Raw genomic sequence first — 21,096 nt, 5'->3', positions numbered from 1 at the left:
TTTTTCTGGGCCCGCCCATAGCCGCCCATGGCCACCCATGAACCAATCAGCACGCACGTTCTCTCTTATGAGCCCATAAAAACCCCCCACCCCCACTCAGCTAGACTCACCTACTGATTTGAGGTGACATCTTTCCTATATGCTAAATTCCCTTTTTTATGTTAGACCTATTTCTGAATTTCCTTTTTAATTCCATTGATGTCTTTTTATTCAGGTGCTACATTATTATTTATTACATTTATTCATTTATTTTTTACTTATTATACTTTAAGTTCTGGGATACATGTGCAGAACGTGCAGGTTTGTTACATATGTATACATGTGCCATGGTGGTTTGCTGCACCCATCAACCTATCATCTACATTAGATATTTCTCCTAATGCTATCCCTCCCCTTGCCCCCAACTCCCTGACAGGCCCCAGTGTGTGATGTTCCCCTCCTTGTGTCCATGTGTTCCCATTGTTTAACTCCCACCTGTGAGTGAGAACATGTGGTGTTTGGTTTTCTGTTCCTGTGTTAGTTTGCTGAGAATGATAGTTTCCAGCTCCATCCATGTCCCTACAAAGGACATGAACTCATTCTTTTTTATGGCTGCATAGTATTCCATGGTGTATATGTGCCACATTTTCTTTATCCAGTCTATCATTGATGGGCATTTGAGTTGGTTCCAAGTCTTTGCTATTGTAAATAATGCTGCAATAAACATACATGTGCGTGTGTCTTTATAGTAGAACAATTTATAATCCTTTGGGTATATACCCCATAATGGGATTGCTGGGTCAAATGGTGTTTCTGGTTCTAGATCCTTGAGGAATCTCCACACTGTCTTCCACAATCATTGAAGTAATTTACACTCCCACCAATAGTGCAAAAGCATTCCTATTTCTCCACATCCTCTCCAGCACCTGTTGTTTCCTGACTTTTAAATAACCACCATTCTAACTGGCGTGAGATGGTATCCCATTGTGGTTTTGATTTGCATTTCTCTGATGACCAGTGATGATGAGTTTTTTTCATATTTCTTGGCCACATAAATGTTTTCTTTTGAGAAGTGTCTGTTCATATCCTTTCCCCACTTTTTGATGGGGTTGTTCGTTTTTTTCTTGTAAATTTGTTCAAGTTCCCTGTAGATTCTGGATATTAGCCCTTTGTCAGATGGATAGATTGCAAAAATTTTCTCCCATTGTGTAGGTTGCCTGTTTGCTCTGATGATAGTTTCTTTGCTATGCAGAAACTCTTCAGTTTATTTAGATCCCATTTGTCAATTTTGGCTTTTGTTGCAATTGCTTTTGGTGTTTTAGACATGAAGTCTTTGCTCATGCCTATGTCCTGAATGGTATTGCCTAGGTTTTCTTCTAGGGTTTTTATGGTTTTAGGTCTTATGTCGAAGACCTTGAGTTAATTTTTGTATAAGGTGTGAAGAAGGGGTCCAGTTTCAGTTTTCTGCATATGGCTAGCCAGTTTTCCCAACACCATTTATTAAATAGGGAATCCTTTCCCCATTGCTTGTTTTTGTCAGGTTTGTCAAAGATCGCATGGTTGTAGATGTGTGGTGTTATTTCTGAGGCCTCTGTTCTGTTCCATTGGTCTGTATGTCTGTTTTGGTATCAGTACTATGCTGTTTTGGTTACCATAGGCTTGTAGTATAGTTTGAAGTCAGGTAGCGTGATGCCTCTAGCTTTGTTGCTTTTGCTTAGGATTGTATTGGCTATACAGGCTGTTTTTTTGGTTCCATATAAAATTTAAAGTTGTTTTTTCTAATTCTGTGAAGAAACTCAATGGTAGCTTGGTGGGAATAGCATTTAATCTATAAATTACTTTGGGTAATATGACCATCTTCACAATATTGATTCTTCCTATCCATTAGCATGGAATGTATTTCCATTTGTTTGTGTCCTCTCTTATTTTCTTGAGCAGTGGTTTGTAGTTCTCCTTGAAAAGGCCCTTCACATCCCTTGTAAGTTGTATTTCTAGGTATTTTATTGTCTTTGTAGTAATTGTGAATGGGAGTTCACTCATGATTTAGCTCTCTGTTTTTCTGTTACTGGTATATAGGAATGCTTGTGATTTTTGCACGTTGATTTTGTATCCTGAGACTTTGCTGAAGTTGCTTACCAGCTTAAGAAGTTTTTGGACTGAGACAATGTGATTTTCTAAATATACAATCATGTCATCTGCAAACAGAGATAATTTGACTTCCTCTCTTCCTATCTGAACACTCTTTATTTCTTTCTCTTAGGCTGATTGCCCTGGCCAGAACTTCCAGTATTATGTTGAATAGGAGAGGTGAGAGAGGGCATCCTTGTCTTATGCTGGTTTTCAAAGGGAATGCTTCCAGCTTTTGCACATTCAGTATGATATTGGCTGTCAGTTTGTCATAAATAGCTCTTATTATTTTGAGATATATTCCATTAACAACTAGGTTTATTGAGTGTTTTTAGCATAAAGAGGTGTTGAATTTTATTGAAGGCCTTTTTGGCATCTATTGAGATAATCATGTGTTTTTTTTCATTGGTTCTGCTTATGTGATGGACTACATTTTTTGATTTGCATATGTTGAACCAGCCTTGTATCCCAGAGATGAAGCCAACTTGATTGTGGTTGATAAGCTTTTTGATGTGCTACTGGATTCAGTTTGCCAGTATTTTATTGAGAATTTTCACATTAATGTTCATGAGGGATATTAGCCTAAATTTTTTTTTTTTTTTTTTTTTTTTTTTACGGAGTCTTGCTCTGTCACCCAGACTGGAGTGCAGTGGCACAATCTCAGCTCATTGCAACCTCTGCCTCCCAGTTTCAAGTGATTCTCCTGCCTCAGCCTCCTGAGTAGCTGGTACTACAGGTGTGTGCCACCACACCCGGCCAATTTCTGGTATTTTTAGTAGAGACAGGGTTTCACCATGTTAGCCAGGATGGTCTTGATCTCCTGACCTCTTGATCTGCCCACCTTGGTCTAAAATTTCCTTTTTTTTGTTGTGTCTCTGCTAGGTTTTGGTATCAGGATGATGCTGGCCTCATAAAATGAGTTAGGGAGGAGTCCCTCTTTTTCTATTGCTTAGAATCGTTTCAGAAGGAATGGTACCATCTCTTCTTTGTACCTCTGGTAGAATTTGACTGTGAATCCTTCTGGTCCTGAGCTTTTTTTGGTTGGTAATCTATTAATTACTGCCTCAATTTCAGAACTTGTTATTGTCTATTCAGGGATTAAACTTCTTCCTGGTTAATCATGGGAGGGTGTATGCATCTAGGAATTTATCCATTTCTTCTAGATTTTCTAGTTTTCTAGTTGATTGGCATAGAGGTGTTTATATAGTATTCGCTGGTGGTAGTTTGTATTTCTGTGGAATCAGTGGTGATATCCCCTTTATCATTTGTTGTTGTGTCTATTTGATTCTTCTCTCTTTTCTTCTTTATTAGTCTGGCTAGCCATCTATCTATTTTGTTAATCTATTCAAAAAACCAGCTCCTGGATTCGTTGATTTTTTGAAGGGTTTTTTGTGTCTCTATATCCTTTAGTTCTGCTCTGATCTTGTCTTAGTTATTATTTCTTGTCTTCCACTGGCGTTTGAATTTGTTTGCTCTTGCTTCTCTAGTTCTTCTAATTGCAATGTTAGCGTGTTGATTTTAGATCTTTCCCACTTTCTCATGTGGGCATTTAGTGCTATAAATCTCCCTCTAAACACTGCTTTAGCTGTTTCCCAGAGATTCCAGTACATTCTGTCTTTGTTACCATTGGTTTCAAAGAACTTATTAATATTTTTTTTGTGTAAATTTGATCCTGTCATGATGCTAGCTGGTTATGGTTATTTTGCACGTTAGTTTATGCAGTTTCTTCATAGTGTCAGTGGTCTTTACATTTTGGAATGTTTTTACAGTGGCTGGTACCAGTTTTTCCTTTCTATATTTGGTACTTCCTTCAGGAGCTCTTGTAAGGCAGGCCTGGTGGTGACAAAATCTCTCAGCATTTGCTTGTCTATAAAGGATTTTATTTCTCCTTTGCTTATGAAGATTAATTTGGCTGGATATGAAATTCTGGGTTGAAAATTATTTACTTTAAGAATGTTAAATATTTGCCTGACCCCCACTCTCTTCTGGCTTGTAAGGTTTCTGCAGAGAGATCCACCGTTAGTCTGATGGGCTTCCATTTGTGGTTTACCTTACCTTTCTCTCTGGCTGCCCTTAACATTTTTTTCCTTCATTGAAAGGTTGAAACCTTGGTGAATCTGATGATTATGTGTCTTGGGGTTTCTCTTCTCAAGGAGTATCTTTGTGATGTTCTCTGTATTTCCTGAATTTGAATGTTGGCCTATCTTGCTAGGTCGAGGAAGTTCTCCTGCATAATATTCTGAAGTATGTTTTCCAACCTGGCTCTATTCTCTCCATCACTTTCAGCTACACAAATCAAACGTAGGTTTGGTCTTTTCACATCGTCCCATATTTCTGGAGGCTTTGTTCATTCCATTTCATTCTTTTTTCTCTAATCTTGTCTTCATCCTTTATTTCATTAATTTGATCTTCAATCTCTAATATCCTTTCTTCCGCTTGATCAATTCAGCTACTGATACTTGTGTATGCTTCATGAAGTTCTCACGCTGTGTTTTTCAGCTCCATCAGGTCATTTATGTTCTTCTCTAAACTGGCTGTTCTACTTAGCAGTTCCCGTAACCCTTGATCAAGTCTCTTAGCTTCCTTGCATTGGGTTAGAACATGCTCCTTTAGCTCAGAGGAGTTTGTTATTACACACCTTCTGAAGCCTACTTCTGTCAATTCATCAAACTCATTCTTCATCCAGTTTTGTTCCCTTGCTGGCGAGGAGTTGTGATCCTTTGGAGAAGAGGCATTCTGGTTTATGGAACTTTCAGCCTTTTTGCGTTGGTTTTTCTTCATCTTCGTGGATTTATCTACCTTTGATCTTTGATGATGATGACCTTTGGATGGGGTTTTTGCATGGGCACCTTTTTGTTGATGCTGATGCTATTGCTTTCTGTTTGTTAGTTTTCCATCTAACAGTCAGGCCCCTCTTCTGCAGGTCTGCTGGAGTTTGCTGGACTTCCACTCCAAACCCTGTCTGCCTGGGTATCACCAGCAGAAGGTGTAGAACAGCAAAGATTGCTGCTTGCTCCTTCCTCTGGAAGCTTTGTCCCAGAGGGGCACCTGCCAGATGCCAGTCAGAGCTCTCCTGTATGAGGTGTCTGTCGACCCCTGCTGGGAGGTGTCTCCCAGTCAGGAGGCATGGGGTTCAGGGACCCACTTGAGGAGGCAGTCTGTCCCTTAGCAGAGCTCAAGCGCTGTGCTGGGAGATCGGCTGCTCTCTTCAGAGCCTTCAGGTAGGAACGTTTAAGTCTGCTGAAGCTGTGCCCACAGCTGCCACTTCCCCCAGGTACTCTCTTCCAGGGAGATGGGAGTTTTATCTATAAGCCCCTGACTGGGGCTGCTACCTTTCTTTCAGAGATGCCCTTCCCAGAGAGGAGGAATCTAAAGAAGTGGTCTGACTACAGCGGCTTTGCTGCACTGCGATGGGTTTCACCCCCTTTGAACTTCCCTGTGGCTTTTTTTACACCATGAGGGGAAAACCACCTATTCAAGTCCTAGTAATGGCAGATGCCCCTCCCCTCAGCAAGCTGGACCATCCCAGATCAACTTCAGACTGCTGTGTTGGCAGCGAGAATTTCACGTCAGTGGATCTTAGCTTGCTGGGCTCCGTGGGTGTGGCATCTGCTGAGCAAGACCACTTGGCTCCCTGGCTTCAGCCCCCTTTCCAGGGGAGTGAATGGTTCTGTCCATTCTGGTTCTGGTTGGTGTTCCAGGCTCCTGCAGCTGGCTCAATGTCTGCCCAAATAGCCGCCCAGTTTTGTGCTTGAAACCCAGGACCCTGGTGGTATAGGCAGCCAAGGGAATCTCCTGGTGTGTGGGTTGCAAAGACTGTGGGAAAAGCGTAGTATCTGAGCTGATTGCACCGTCCCTCAAGGCACATTCCCTCACTGCTTCCCTTGGCTAGGGGAGGGAGTTCCCTGACCTCTTGTGCTTCATGGGTGAGGTGACCACCCCCGCCCCCCACAGCCCGACCCACTTTGGCTCACCCTCCATGGGCTGCACCCACTGTCTAACCAGTCCCAATGAGATGAGCCAGGTACCTCAGTTGTAAATGCAGAAATCACCCGCTTTCTGTGTTGTTCTTGCTGGGAGCTGCAGACCAGAGCTGTTCATATTTGGCCATCTTGCCAGATCTCCCACATCATTTTTATTATTGAAGATTCACAATGTGTTTAAATATGTAAAAGAACTAGTTCTCTTTATGATTGCTTTTCCAGATTTTTCTTGACTATTTTCGTTTTTTATTTTTTCATTTGAACTTTAGTATTAGCTTATCTCTGATTACAAAATAAAAATGCTGTTGCTATTTTTATTGAATTCAATCTTTGTGATGTTGACTTTTCCTGTCTAAGAAATTATATACTTTCCCATTTATTCATTTTATTTTGTGTTTTTTTGTAGCATCTTAAAATGTTCTTTATATAAATCATAAATCATGCCCATCTCTCATACTTATTCCTAAGCATTTTATCTTCCTTGTTGAATTGTAAATAGAGTCGTTTCTTCTCTTTTATCTTATATATATAATTGACTTCTGTAGATTGCATACCCACAAACTTACATAAGTTCTCTGGTTTTGGTTGATTTCTTTGATTTTTTGTCATGAAATCGGACCTACATCTATATTGAATCTTAGCTTTGCTAGATTTAATAAGCCTTGAAGTCAAGAGCTACAATAATTCTTTGCATTTGATAAGTGATGCTATTTGAGCCCAGGTCACATCTTCTATGAAAGCATTATTTCATCCCGGTTTTTGCATATGAAGCAATGTTATGATTGATATTGATTTGTTTGCTTTTCTTCAATATTTAAAACAATATCCAGCTGTTAGTTTTTTATTATTGTCAAGTAATCCATGAGTATCTTGGGAGAATATTTACCGTAATTTTGCACTTTATCAAAAGAGGAAATATGTGGCTTTTATTGTTCAAACAAATAAGTTTCAACTGGGCACGGCGGCTCACACCTGTAAATCCCAGCACTTTGGGAAGCTGAGGCAGGGGGATCACCTGAGGTTGGGAGTTCGAGATCAGCCTGACCAACATGGAGAAACCCCATCTCAACTAAAAATACAAAATTAGCTGGGCATGGTGGTGCATGCCTGTAATACTAGCTACTCAGGAGGCTGAGACAGGAGAATCACTTGAACCCAGGAGGCAAAAGTTGTGGTGAGCCAAGATCGCGCCATTGCACTCCAGCCTGGGCAACAAGAACGAAACCGTGTCAAAAAGAAAAGGAGAAAGAAAGAAAGAAAGAGAGAGAGAGAGAGAGAGAAAGAGAAGGAAGGAAGGAAGGTAGGAAGGAAGGAAGGAAGGAAGGAAGGGAAGGAAGGAAGGAAGGAAGGAAGGAAGGAAGGAAGAAGGAGAGGAAGAAGGGAAGGAAGGGAGGGAGGAGGAGGAAGGGAGGAGGGAGAAAGAGAGAGAAGGAGAGAGAGAGAAGAGAAAAGAAAGAAAAGAAAAGAAAGAAAGAGAAAGAAAGAAAGAAAGAAAGAAAGAAAGAAAGAAAGAGAGAGAGAGAGAGAGAGAGAGAAAGAAAGAAAGAAAGAGAGAGAGAGAGAGAAAGAGAAGGAAGGAAGGAAGGAAGGAAGGAAGGAAGGAAGGAAGGAAGGAAGGAAGGAAAGAAGGACAGACGTTTCAATTATTCTGGAATATGTCTATTCTCTTACCATGAATCATCCAACTGATTACCTACATGGGCCTCACACTAGACCAAGTACTTCTTGAGCAGCATAGTATCAGAAGTACCAGCTATTGTGAGCCAAGAATGTGAATACTGAAGAAAAGCTGGAAAGATCAAGCACTATCAATGATCAAAGCTAAGGCAGGTAGGCGAATTGATGTTAGCATCTATAAATCACAATAGTCAGAAGCCAAGCAAGTAGACAATAATTGGTGAGTGAAGTTGGGAGTGGGGAGGTGATATTTAATACAGCATGAGAAAAATCAGTGGCAAAAAGACTAGATAGAAATATTATATGTAACTCATGAAAGACTGAACACAAATTGTCCAACAATAAAGGAAAAAGCTACAGTAAATATGCTAGACTATATGCAGCTATTAAAATTATAACTCTGATCATTAGGTAGAAACATGGAAAAGTATTTACAAAATGATTCTAAGTGAATAAAAAAGTCATAATAACTACATATTCGTATTTATTATTTCTAATTTAAAAATAAAGGCAAAACAATGGAGACAGCCAAAATATCAGTTGTTGCCAGAGGTCAGAAGGGAGTGAAGCACAGAGAATTTTAAGAGCAGAGAAACTACTCTGTATGACGTAGCCATGCATCACTTAACAACAGGGAAACATTCTGAGCAATGTGCCATTAGGCAATTTCATTGCTGTGCGAACATCACAGAACGTACTTCTACCAATCTGGATGCTGCAGCCTACACATACAGCCTATTGCTCGTAGTCTACAAACCTAGGCAGCATGTTACTACATTGAATATTGTAGGCAATTGTAACACAATGGTAAGTATATGTGTATCTGAACTTATCTAAACACTGAAAAGATACAGTAAAGTTACAGTATTATAATCTTATGGGACCATCCTTGTATATGCAGTCCATGGTTGACTGAGATGTTGTTATGCAACAAATGACTGTACCATAATGTTGGATATATGTCATTATACATTTATCCAAACCCATAAAATGTGCAACACCAAGGGCGAACCCTAATGTAAACTGTGGACTTTGGGTGATAATGATGTGTCAATGTAGGTTCATTAGTTGTAATGGATGTAGCATTCTAGAGGGGAATGTTGATCATGGGGGAGGCTATACATGTCTCAGGGCAGGAGGCATTTGGGAAATCTCTATACCTTCCACTCAATTTTTCCGTGATCTTAAATCTGCTCTAAAAAATAAAGATTTTATTTTTAAAAGCTTAACTACATGTGGACAAAACTTGTGAAATAATATGAAGAAATAACTATTAGAGAGTTGGGATTATATTGTGATTTAGAAAATAGACTTTTTGTTGATTTAGCAAAAAGAAAAATGTTTAATTCTACTGTCAAGATATGAGCTTAAGAGAATGGGCAAAGTGATGACAAAAAGAAAACCTGATAACTAAGTCTGGCATTCGCTTCAATCAAGAAATTTTATATGCCTCCCATTGTTATCATTAATAAGAGCTAATACTAATATATTATTTCCTGTATGCTGAGTCCTTAAAACAAAAATTAGACCTCACCTATGATTAAAATCCACTTTACATATCTTTTCTTTCCTTCCTGTCAGAAATGGATAAAATGAGAGTATGCCAGTGCATATGGAGAAAACAAGAGACATAGCAAAATAAAGGTATTTTTCTGCTTTCACTGTGTAAGGATACAAGAGAAATATATAAGATGACTCCTGCCCTCAAGGCCCTTAGAACTTAGCTGGGGGAAACTGTACCCGAAATAATTGGCAGTAAAAGATATTGTTTCCTGTTGCCTCAAAGTGCAATAAAATATTTTAAAAAGAGAACAAATATATGAAAACAACTCCACCAGTGTTCCTCAACAGGAGTGTTGTTAGAATTAGTGACAGAACATTTCGTTGTGCAGAACTCTCTCATGCATTGTAAGATTGCTTATATCCCTGACCCCTGTCTTTTAAATGCCAGGTGTTCCCAATCATTGTGCCAAACAAAAATAAATTTAATTTCAAATGCCTCTCACATTTATTTATAAATTAAGACTCTTTAGACCAAACATTTTCAAACTCCAGTGTTCGAAAGAATCTTAGGTGCTTTAGTGCATCCTGTTCAACTTATCAATATTGAAAACCCTAGTGGTCGGGCGCGGTGGCTCAAGCCTGTAATCCCAGCACTTTGGGAGGCCGAGACCGGAGGATCACGAGGTCAGGAGATCGAGACCATCCTGGCTAACACGGTGAAACCCCGTCTCTACTAAAAACTACAAAAAACTAGCTGGGCGAGGTGGCAGCGCCTGTAGTCCCAGCTACCCGGGAGGCTGAAGCAGGAGAATGGCATGAACCCGGGAGGCGGACCTTGCAGTGAGCTGAGATCCGGCCACTGTACTCCAGTCTGGGTGACAGATCCGTCTCAAAAAAAAAAAAAAAAAAAAAAAAAAGAAAACCCTAGTAAAAATAATAGTGATAACCTATGTATCCAAAACCCTTAGACATCTTTGATTCCTCTCTTCTCTCATCTTCCACATTAGATCAAGCAACACTGCTCTGTCTGCTCTACCTTTAAAACCCCATTCACAGTCCAATCACTTCTGTCTACCATACCATGTTGTCCAAGCTCCCATCATCCCTCACCTGGATTATTGCAGTAGCTTCTTGTTGTGGACTGAATGTCTATTTCTCCCCAAAATTCATACATGAAGCCCTAACCTGCAATGTGCTGGTATTTGGAGATGGGGCCTTTGGGAGGTGATTAGAGTTAGATGAGGTCATGAGGGTAGAGCCCTGGTACAATGGATCAGTGTCCTTATTAGAAGACTCACAAGAGAGCGCTCTCTCTTTCTCCTCTCTCCCTCTCCCTCTCCTCATTCCTTCCCCAACCCATGCATACCCATCAAGGGAAGGCCATATGAACACATGGTAAGATGGTGGCTACCTTTATGCTAAGAGAAGAGGCCTCCCAGTGAAACTTACCTTGCTGGTACTTTGGTTTTGTACTTCACGGCCTTCAAAACCATGAGAAATAAATGTCTGTTGTTTAAGACACCCAGCCTGTGCTATTTTGTTTTGGCAGCCTGAGCCAACTAGTACCCCTCCCAGTTAGTTGCTTAGTGTCCCCTTTGCCTTGTTCAGCCCATTCTCAGAATCATGCTGAGAGTGATCCTGGTGGAAACGCAAGTCAGATTACATCATGTCCTCCTCAGAACACACCCATGACTTCTTCTTTTCTCATGAACATTACAGAAAAGTTTTTACATAACCCTTATGACTTGGGCCATGTGAACTTTTTGGCATGGTCTTTTAATACCCTTCCCTGCCTCCTCACCCAGAACACAGGCTTGCTGGTCCTCCGGTGTGCCAGGTCTGCTCTCTCTGCGAGATCTTAGCACAGTCTGTTCTCTCTGGAGAGCTCCTCCCCTGCTCTCCTGACCATGAATTTCTTTACTCAGCTTTCCATGGTCACCTTAGCTAGTGCCAATGCCCTTTCTCTCACACATCCACTTCCTACCTCCTTCCTTTAATTTACTTTTCTCCTTGTCCTGTGCTGCTTTTTTTCTTTCCATAGCACATCATACATTTTACTTGTTTATCTTGTTTATTGCTAGCTCATCCTCCCCATGAGAAAATCACCTCCATCAGGACAGCGGTTTTCTTTTCCATGTTGTTCATTGCTGTTTTCCCATATCTGAAAAAGTGTTTCTCAATATTTTTTCCATTATTGCTCCCCTAGGACTTTTTCAGGCATCTTTTTTCCTAATCATCCCCAGATGAAATTTTAATACCACAGATAGGCTGTATCCATGGCTATGTTTGGGGGACCACAAACCATTTCAACATCTAACATTTTTCACCCTCAATAACTAGTATTTTCTCCCTTGGCATATTATCACCAAACTAAGGGTATAAGATCAAGAATAACACCTTGGATGTAGCACATGGTAAATAACTATATGTTGAATAAATGAATGATTTAAATAATATGTATACATCAAATTTATCACTGAATACCATAAACATGTTAACTTATGCAATATAAAATAACTTTATGCAAATTTCAGAAAGTTTTTACTGTTGCTTCTGTTTAATAGAAAATTCTGAGATTGAGGCCCAGCGCGGTGGCTCATGCCTGTAATCCCAGCACTTCGGGAGGCCTAGGCGGGTAGATCACCTGAGGTCAGGAATTCAAGAGCAGCCTGGCCAACATGGTAAAACCTCGTCTCTACAAAAATACAAAAATTAGCCAGGCGTGGCGGTGGTGGTGCGTGCCTGTTATCCCAGCTACTCAGGAGGCTGAGGCGGAAGAATTGCTTGAACCCAGGAGGCGGAGTTGCAGTGAGCTGAAATCCAACCTGCGTGACAGAGCGAGACTCTGTTTCAAAAAAAAAAGAAAGAAAGAAAATTCTGAGATTGAAAGGTGAGCTGCTAAAAATGTTAATATTCACAACTATTTGACTATATGAATCATAGTCTTTTTTTTTTTTTTTTTTTTTTTGAGAAAGAATCTGGCTCTGTCACCCAGACTGGAGTGCAGTGGCGCGATCTTAGCTCACTACAACCTCCGCCTTGCGGGTTCAAGCAATTCTCCTGCCTCAGCCTCCTGAGTAGCTGGGATTACAGGCATTGAAAAGATATAGCAAAGTTACAGTATTATAATTTTATGGGACCATCCTTGTATATGGAGTCCATGGTTGACTGAGATGTTAGGCAACAAATGACTGTACCATAATGTTGGATATATGGTACCTGCCACCATGTCTACCCGGCTAATTTTTGTATTTTTAGTAGAGACGGGATTTCACCATGTTGGTCAGGCTGGTCTCGAACTACTGACCTCGTGATCTGCCCACCTCGGCATCCCAAAGTGCTGGCATTACAGGTATGAACCACTGCGCCTGATGAATCATAGTCTTTTAAAATATTAAGGAACCATAATAAAATATGACATAAATTTCATTTTGAGGCTAAATATAAGACCACTATACTTATCTATATACCTTGATTTCAAACTTTTTATTAATTGAAACATTAAGTCTCACTAGCTTGGTAATTAAACTCTATATATTCAAATTTGTATCTATAAGATTTTGCATGACCACATTACCTAAAACTTTAAAAAGCATTGCATTTAACTGCCTGCTCCCAGAGGCAAGAGGGACTGTAATGATCTGTTTTCATAGTTCCACTGCCTTGTTGAGTACCTGGCACATAGTGTGCACCTGATAAAGACTGTTTAAATGGATGTAGGCTGACTCTATTCAGGAGAAATTTATGAATAAGGTAGAACTTGAATAGAGACTAAAAGCTATACTGAATTTACATAGAGGAAACATTTCTTACTTGAGAGAACATCAGGAGGAAGGACTGTCAATTGTACATTTGGGAACACAGAGAAATCATCTTAGGTGTATAAAAGAAATTCAATTATGAAAAGCCTTAAAAACATATCTGAGGAGTTTGGACTAAAAGCAAAAAGAAACCATTATAGGAATTTTTGAAGTAGAGTGACATCATGAAAGTTGTCTTTTAGGAAAAGTCACCTGGCAACAGTATGAAAGGTGAATTAGAAGGAGAGAATGAGAAGATGTAGGTTAGTTAAGAAAACATCAGTTATTGGATGTGAATTAAAGAGATGAGTGTTGTAATAGGGAAGGGTGGAAAGACTGAGGCAACTTTCAGAAAACAAGGTAGAGCCATTTTCTCATTAAGAGCCTTTGGCTGCAAGTAACAGAAATGAGATTAAACAACAAGAAAAAATACTGGGTCCCACTGCTGGATATCCAAAGGTAGTGCCCTTTCAGAGACAGGCTTACTCCGGTTTTCTTCTAGCTCCATTTTTCCAAGATTCATTTGACTCAGTGCTTCTCTATTTGTCAGCCTCATGCTCCAGGTAGCATGAACCTAGTGACCTCAGTTCCATCGCATCTACACATGAACATATCCTGAGAAAAAGGAAGAAAAAGCACAGAGAGAGAATTACTCCTGAAATCTCTTTCAGAAGAGCAATAAAGAATTTCCCTAGACTCACTGACAAATCTTTTCTTGCATCTCAGGGACATAAACTGGTTTGCATGCCAATTGCTAAAGCAATGTGGCACGAGGAAAGAGGATTCTCCTTGGACCGTTCTAGTGCCTTCTTGGGCTTGGGAGAGAGTTTGACCTCTAAGCCACATGGGCTGCCTAGGGCGGGAGGATTTGGATACTGTACCAAGATTGGAGTTTAAGAGAAGAGGAAAGTGATAAGAGATGCTGGGTGTGCAGCCAACAATGCAATGAAGAAGAGAACAGAATTTAAGATGATTCCTCGTTTCTAGCTATTCAGTGGTATGACACGTAAGAGAGACCAGTTTGAGGGTCAGAGATGAATTTAACTCCATTTTTAGAGAGATAGTTTTAAACTGCAAAATGCTACTCAAAGATACTGTGGCTTCCTTATTAGTAATTGGATAGGCAGTGAAGAATGACCCTGAGCCCTAAGGGATATCTCAGAGCTGGAAAGAGAAATTTAGATGTCATCCATATGGAAGTGAATGAGCTCCCCAGAGAGTGGTTATAGAAAAAGGACCCATGATGAGTCCCAGCCTCAGATGGGAGGAAGGAGGAAAATCAGATGTTAGGAGATTAAAGAAAACAAAGAGCTGTCAGAAAGAGATCGAGGACTAGTAAATGTGATATAATCATAGAAGTTGAAAGGAAAAAAAATTCATGATGAAAATATCAAATGTTACCTAAAGATGATGAAGAAAGAGAGCTGACAAAGCCAAGTTTGGGGCTTTAAGGGAACAAGATGTATATAAGGAAGTTATTAAAAGATTCATGAAAGATTTCCAAAGAGCAGCAAAGACTGAATTGAAATTCTCAGCATAAATCTGCAATAGGCCAGGTCAACTGAGTTCTTTTCACAAGCCAGTATGGCTCCTGCATAAGAAAATAAAAAAAGAATGATTTGATCATTAAAGATGTATAATTGGGTTAGGAAAAAGACAAAGAGGTGAGAGAATTTAGAGTCCTGATAAAGCAATATGAAATCATTGAGTATGGAACTTACACTGTAGAGGGAATCCTCAGCCAAAGGATGAGAATGGACTGAAACTCATCTTTTGGTTCTGTTTCATTGGAATTGCAATAGGATATAGCAGACTTACTAGCTTAAGGTCTTGGTTTGAGATCCCTTGAAAGCACAGCTTAAAATAAAGGCTTGGGTACAGGTAGTTTATTAGGGAGGCAAGGCTAGGAAAAAGAATATGAGGAGTAAGACAAGGAAGTGATAAAAACTGATAAAGTGTGTTATTGATTTCAGCCAGCTACTGCAGACAGTTCAAAGTCTGCAGTGTAGTTACTGGAATCCCACCTCAAGCTCATGTGATGATGTCTCTGTTTCTCTGCCACAAAGCTTTCTTTAAAGCTCAGTAACAACACAGCCTGAAATTGCAGAGGTGTTAACAACTCTAGGCAACCCTCAACCAGTGGGAGAAGGCAGGGTGAATAAGGGTCTGCTGTACCAGCCAGTTACCCTTGTAGGCAACTGAGACTCAGTCCCTCTGGGGACACACAGAGGAATTGTGAAGAATGCCCTCGGAATGGTCCCATCAAATAACAGGGAGGTTGAACCCTGGTTGAAGGTTCCCCCCAGGTGATAACAATGGCACAATCCCAAGTTACACCTGCACAGGTGTTTCAGAGAAAGCCCCAAGGCAAAAAGCAAAGAGCAACTACCACATGTACTGGAAGTGAGACACTAGTAATTGCATGCCACTGTCACCACAGCTGTCCATCACAGCTGCCCAAAACAGCTGCTCAGAAATCAGTAGCCCAAGAAGCTGTGACATGGGCATCACACACAGCTGCTACACCAAGGTTTCTCCACCACAACACTACTGACATTTTGGACTAGATAATTGTTTGTCATGGGGGCTAGTATGTGCCTTGTAGGATGTTAACCAGCACCCCTGGACTTTCCCGACTAAATGCCAGCTGCCCCCTGTCCAGTTGTGACAAGAAAAAATGTCTCTAGACATGGCCAAGTGTCCCTAGGGAGGCAAAAAAAATCACACCCAGTTGAGAACCGGTGCGCAATGCTGTGTAACCTTGAGCAAGTTGCTTCACTTCTCTAAATCTGTTTCTTTTTTTCTTTTCTTTTCTTTTTTTTTTTTTTTTTTTTTTTTTTGAGACGGAGTCTTGCTCTGTTGCCCAGGCTGGAGTGCAGTGGTGCCATCTCGGCTCACCGCAACCTCTGCCTCCCAGATTTAAGCTATTCTCCTGCCTCAGCCTCCCAAGTAGCTGGGATGACAGGTGTGCACCACCACACCTGGCTAATTTTTGTATTTTTAGTAGAAATAGGGTTTCACCAGTTGGTCTTGAACTCCTGACCTCAGGTGATCCGCCCATCTCGGCCTCTCAAAGTGCTGGGATTACAGGTGTGAGCCACTGTGCCTGGCCCTCTAAATCTGTTTCTTATCTATAAAATGAGGATAATAATAGTACTGACTTCATAGGCTTTGGAAGATGACTAAATGAATCGGTGAACATTAAGCAGTTATCAGAGTAAATGGACACTTAGCACATAGTATGTGTTTAATAATAAGGTAATAATAATAATGGCAGTACTGTAAAAAAAAATCTCTGATTTTATAGTTATATATTTTTATGTCTAAAATTCAAGGTTTAATTTCCTCTTCCTTGATTAAAATAATAAAATAAGGTACTCATTAGTAATAAAAATAAGGTACTTATTCCTAATGTCTATTTCAGCAAATGAATCAAAGGCTGAATCTCAATGTGAATAAATCATAGTGAAAGTTTGACATCAGTCACTTTTGATCTTCTTTCATTACCAAACACTAGTTAATGCACTTAAGTTAAACAGGACCACGTGTCATTTTATTGTAGCTAAGTGAATTCGCAGTGTGAAGGACATAAAAAGAACTCTGCTTAAAAAGTAAATAGAACATTTGAATGCTGTGTATTTCAGAATAATCTTGCAGAGTTTACACCTCAGTATTTTATAAAATGCAGATTTAAAATGTACATTTAGTAAAACAAATTTTTTAGCATAGTCTGCAATCTCAGACTTAAAGACATGAATATTTTAGGTTTATTAGCATAAATTGAATACCAGCATGCAAACACTGAAATGAATTTAAGGAAATTGTTAATGATTCATTACATAGAGTAATTAGATTTTTGTATGATTGGAGTAAATGCATTAGCAAAAACAATTATGCACTGATACAGCGAAAAACCACTCTCAGGAAAGAAGTCAATGGTGTAATAAAAAGGACATTTTTGCAGGACTCCTCCTGCACTTTCTTGACTGAATCACAAACAGCTGTTGCCATCTGCCAGGGTGAGCCCTTGGCAGAAAGGCATGACAAACCTCTGCCAAACCCTGGTCTGTTGAAAGTGTCTACCCCAGAACTCTCAGAAACTGAGTATCCTTAAGAGATAGTGAATGAATCTCCAGTGAAACTGGCTTATGTCATTTTTAAGGGATTGTAGGGGAAAAGCTAACAAGATAAGCAGAAGAATACATTCATGGAGAATTGCCTCTGTGGCTTTGCTTCTATTACTTTAAATCTTTCAGAGGATATATGCTTTTGCCCACAATGGAATCATTGTTCAAACTTATTGTATGGTGTTGTAACTACTTCTTAATGTGTAACTGCTAGTACAAGTGCCAAGACATTGTCACCTTTGTGTCTCCAAGACACAAAGGAAATAAAAAGAACTCTGCTTAAAAAGTAAATAGCACAGAGGAGGCACTCAGTGAGTAAATGAATGAATAAAAGTATTGGTCCAGGCCAGGTGCGGTGGCTAACACCTGTTAATCCCAACACTTTTGGAGGCCAAGGCAGGTGGATCACCTGGGGTCAGGAGTTCGAGACCAGCCTGGCCAACATGGTGAAACCCTGTCTCTACTAAAAATATAAAAACTAGCCTGGTGCGGTGGCTCACGCCTGTAATCCCAGCTACTTGTGAGGCTGAGGCAAGGGAATTGCTTGAACCCAGAGGGAGAGGTTGCAGTGGGCTGAGATTGTGCCACTGCACTCCAGCCTGGGCAACAGAAGGAGACTCTGTCTCAAAAAAAAGAAAAAAAACAACTATATATATATCCAGCTTACCATGACTGCTGCACCAGTCTCCAAGATCAGTTGTGAATTTCAAATACCAATCTCAGCCTTCACAGGGTTATCTTAAGTACTGTACCTCAGAACCACTGAATCTTCTCATCATGTGTCAGCCTTCCTAGAATAGACACAGTCTGAAGCAGCAGGAAATGAGGCAATGAGAGCCATGTGACATAGGCCACATCTACACCCCTGAAGAAAAGAAGTTAGGCAATCTTCTAGATCATTGAGACAGAAAAAGATGTTTGCCAGGAAATGCCAGATAACTCAGGCAAAGTGCTTTTTTTTCTGCTTGAATTAATAGTATAATTGCCTCAGTTCTCCATTTGTCTATTTTTGTTCAGACATAGCTTCAGATCAAATCATTTGCAGCAAAGAGTCCTAGGGGAATAAAAGAAAAGGAGCCCAGAGACAAAGGAGGAACCTTCCAAACTAGTTCAACTGTGTCACAGAACAGCCTGAATGCATCCAGGTGGCAGTATGGAAATTAGGAAGCGAAACTGGATCTATGCGAATGATGAGGAAATGCTTATTTGAATTTCACAAATAAGAGCATTAGCTATTTTCACAATCTAAAGCATTTGATTTTACCTTAATGTATCAATGTTTCAAAGGCAGGTCCTTGTAGATCAATTGCTTCTATTTCTTTTCTGTGGATGTTGACTGCAAAGAGGCTTTTCTGTAAGAATTCAATTTAGAAAAGCTTAAAAGCAATAGTGGTGGAGACGAAACGGTTTTAAAAACTAGACTTAAATAATAATACTGTCTCCTAGGAAGTGATTTTGAATAGCAATTTGAAAAATCAAATTAAGTCCAGTAGAGTCTCACATTGATGTTATCTCTGAAGCCCCGGCTCTGAGATCATGCTAGAGGTGGAATCATATATGAACAAGCATCTTCTGGGGCTGTCTTTATCATTCTCTGTTATATTTTATTCAAGGCAATGTATCTGCTATTGCCCTAGCCATCTTTATAGCTTCAAGTTTCAGATTATGAATGATCACAACAGAGTTCTAAAATCTGACAGAAAAGTAAGGAGACACCATATAAATTAAAATGCAATTAGATGTAAGCAAGTTTTGTAAACTGCAACACACCATGCAAATCTGTTATTATGGTACAGAAGGCTCATTGAAGCCTGCTTTTCTTTTTTTCCTTTTAGCAAAATGATGTGACTAATTACGAAGATAAAACTTCATTAAATCTTTTAACCTGATTTTCCTTTCTAATTATTGGAAGCTTATCTATTGTCTGAGAGTAAATTTCTTCTCTGAAACTAAAACTAGCCTCTCCCTGCTTTGATTGGATTTCACAGGGCCCACTGTGATACATCACCTCTGGAACTGTTTGACTCAAAGGAAGATAGGATTAGTCTACCTGTATTATAGGAATTCACCATGGAAACCACAGAACAGGAACAAAAAATTAGTAAAAGAAAAGCAAATCAAAATCACCATGACTATTGAACACAGGTAGTTAAAATTACAGTAAGAGTTCCCACTACTTAGTTGGGATTCTGTTCCTGAGCCTTGAAAAGAACTCACAGACTTTCTTTGAGTAAGACTTGGGGCATACAATGAAATGACTTTTATCTTAAGCTAAATGACCTACATGATAATTTTATTTTCCTTCAGAATTAATTCTTTTTTTTTTTTTACAGGCCTAACAGTTTAAAGGCAATTTGAAAAATTGATATAAACCTAAACATAAAATGGTAAATGCTCACACATGAAAAAAATTAGCTCCAGAAGTCGTATCAGTAAGACCATTGTGAATGACATTGTACACCAAATTGTCAATGATATTCTTTGTTTCAAGTTTCTTTTTCATTCTTTAGGATTTTTTTTTTTTTCCTTCAACGTTTGCTGCATTGGGAGAGGCAAAGGTGTGCTTTTAGACATCATCAGGTTAAATAACTTTAATCTTAAACTTTTTGAACGACTGATCTCCAAACTTTTCATTGTGTCTCCCTTTAGTTTAAAAAGAGAGATCCCTGATAGATCTATATCCACACATGTTAAAACAGAAGTATTTTAAAGATGTTTTACAGAAAGTATTAATCCTAAGAAGATCATCAATCCCATGTCTAAGATATTTTTCATAATTACTTTTGATGGGCTTAACAATAACACGTGCTATGCAGCCATTGCTTTGTCATTTGTTTTCTTTTCCTTCACCATGCCCTGGGGCTTTAATCACCTCTTAAATTGCTTCTAGATGCCTGTGTTGCCATCCTGAGTCCCACCTGGGAGATTCTCATACTTCGAACACACAATGATTCCGTTGGCAGCAATTTGGTCTCAGTAGAAGTCAGTTTTCCTAAGTAGGATCTAGTCAAATTCAATTTGAACAAAACTTAGTGGATTAATCAAATCCTCTTGACTATAATTTTATAGAATTTAATATTTTATAAAATGAGTGGCCTATTATTACATACTTAAATTTCTTTATACAGAAATTCAATATTGCTCTAGTAATGTGTACTTGATAATATCTGTATCATTCTTACTGGTTTCATTTTTTTTTAAATTAATAAACAAAAAGATCAAAGAACCCACCATTGTATTGACACTGGTGCCACAGTTCTAGAAAAAGAAAATATTCTTAAATGTTACTAAAAGAAAACATTTTTAAGATGGGTATTAAGGAGGACCAGAATCGAAACATTATCTTCTTTGCAATGGTTGTTGCTATTAGTTAAAACACTTTAAACCACACTTAATAAAATAAATTCACTGTTCACCATTTATACAATGTTACATGTCATTACGATAGGAAATAGTATGGGGAAATTATATTTCAAAATGATTCCAAGTGATCTCCCTCTCTCTCTTTCTCTCTCTCACACACATACACACACACTCACACAGACACACTGTTCATGACTTTTTCCCAGAGCCAAGCTAAGAGGCTATAGTAGGCTGGTGATCCTACAATTAAAAGTTATCTTAGTAAGTGAAAAGGACTGGAATGAGATCTTTCATTCACGTCTGACTCAATCTCTAATTCCTGCTGTGAAAATGTATATAATTTTTTTATCCAATAAAAATTATTTTTAGAATCATGCAAACATTACAATGTTAGCTATATCTCACCTCCCTTTCCTTTCTGTGGATAACCAAGAGTTGGAAAGTATATGCTATTTTTGACCATATTTCTGATTAAGTTTAGTTGGTCATATTAGCCAACAATTCAACTAATACTTTTCAATACTTAGTCCTTTAATT

The sequence above is a fragment of the Rhinopithecus roxellana genome, chromosome 9 (assembly GCF_007565055.1).
Source record: "Rhinopithecus roxellana isolate Shanxi Qingling chromosome 9, ASM756505v1, whole genome shotgun sequence".
NCBI lineage: Eukaryota > Metazoa > Chordata > Mammalia > Primates > Cercopithecidae > Rhinopithecus > Rhinopithecus roxellana.
The sequence above is the reverse complement of the archived record's forward strand: the minus strand, read 5'-3'. Positions refer to the sequence as shown.